Raw genomic sequence first — 1586 nt, forward strand, 5'->3', positions numbered from 1 at the left:
TTTAACAAGGGGTTTAGTGCACAAATAACGTGCACACAATCCTGAGTGAAATTGTGCAAATCCCATGTTAATCAAGGCATTGGCTGTTACTCCCCAGTGCAGAGGGGTGCATGGGCTTAATGCAGGTTTTCTTATAGCTGGGAATTTAACTCCTGGTCAGAGGTATAGTAAAGTTTCTGGGGCCAGTGTTAGTCAGTGATGGAGCTGAACTTTGACTTGATGGTGAAGTGCCTGTACTCAGCATTTATGTGCATAAAACCCAATCAGGTGAAGTTGCACATGTAAAAGTAACATACTATCATAGCAATTTACAAAAGTCATTTATCTGTGCTGAGTGCACTAAACACAGGCAAAACCTATTGACAATTCAATGGCATATATTGAAGCAATTTTCAGAAGCCCACTTACTTGAGTAAAGGGCATTTACACGTGTAAAACCCAGTTTTAATTGTGTAAATGCTTTTGAAAATCAGGCCCAATTTGTGCACTAATCATGTTTTTTGTGCAGACATGGTCGAAAGCATAAATCTTTTATGTTCTCTAAACATAAATGTTTTTATGTTCTCTAAGCATGGCACATCTTCGGGGTTATGCAGTTTTTTTTTTAACTCCCAGTGCATTAGCATAATATTAGCTTAACTGCATTGGGAGGCATTTTCTTTTGAGCTATGAAGTTCAGAAAGAATTCAGTCCCTTTTTGTGTCTGGTACCAGATGTCCAATATATAGGGGCATCTATTTTCCTGTAGAGAGCGAATGCAAGGCACCTAAAGATGAAATGCAACAGAAATGGATCTTTAATAGAATGGCCCTGTCAAGCACCAATGCTTCCAAGCAGAGATGGTGGATCCGGGGGAACCTGCAGCTTCAGTTCGCTAAGTTGTTGCTTTTCGGAGAATTCCGTGTTTTAGTCTCCTTGTGTGGCACAGAAATGCTCCGCAGCCGGTCTGTAAGGTTACATTTGTTATCGAATTGTTGTGTAACTTTGAGAACAGAGAGCCGTGACTCAGCCGTGACAGTTTGCATACAGATTGTTAAACTGCAACACAAAATTCAGTTTTAGTTTTGATGATGACAGGGTTTTCTAATGGGTTTTTTTTAACTGTTAGTCCAATAAAACGGCCTCAATGGAACTTGCTTGTTGACCTTTATTTTTCCATTTTCCTTCTGTTTAACTTCGGAAGGATTTTGTTTTAACGTATTCAGTTGCAAAGAGGGCAAAACCACATTGCAGATTGGTCTAAGCTTTCCTCCGCTTGAGTTTCAAGCAGGTCCAAAGTAACCCCGCAGGCAGCAGCTGCTTGCTTTTGCAGTCCGTAACAGTTTACATTTCGGTGACAGTAACTTCTGCGGCACCGTCCCCTGGATCCTCCTTCTCCAGGGGCGGAGGATGTGAGGGGGTGGATGCAGTGGCCTCTTGCGCCCCCTAGTGAAGCAAGGCATCCTTGCAGGTGGTACATGAGCTGCTGTGCTGATGCCCCCAGCCGCCTTCCAGCCATAGACTAATCGCTGTATGATTTACAGGACCGACTGCAGCCTCCGCCCACCCCCACCCCCTCCCCGATTTTAGTGTAGAACAAAATGTAT

Source organism: Rhinatrema bivittatum, chromosome 4, assembly GCF_901001135.1.
Source record: "Rhinatrema bivittatum chromosome 4, aRhiBiv1.1, whole genome shotgun sequence".
NCBI lineage: Eukaryota > Metazoa > Chordata > Amphibia > Gymnophiona > Rhinatrematidae > Rhinatrema > Rhinatrema bivittatum.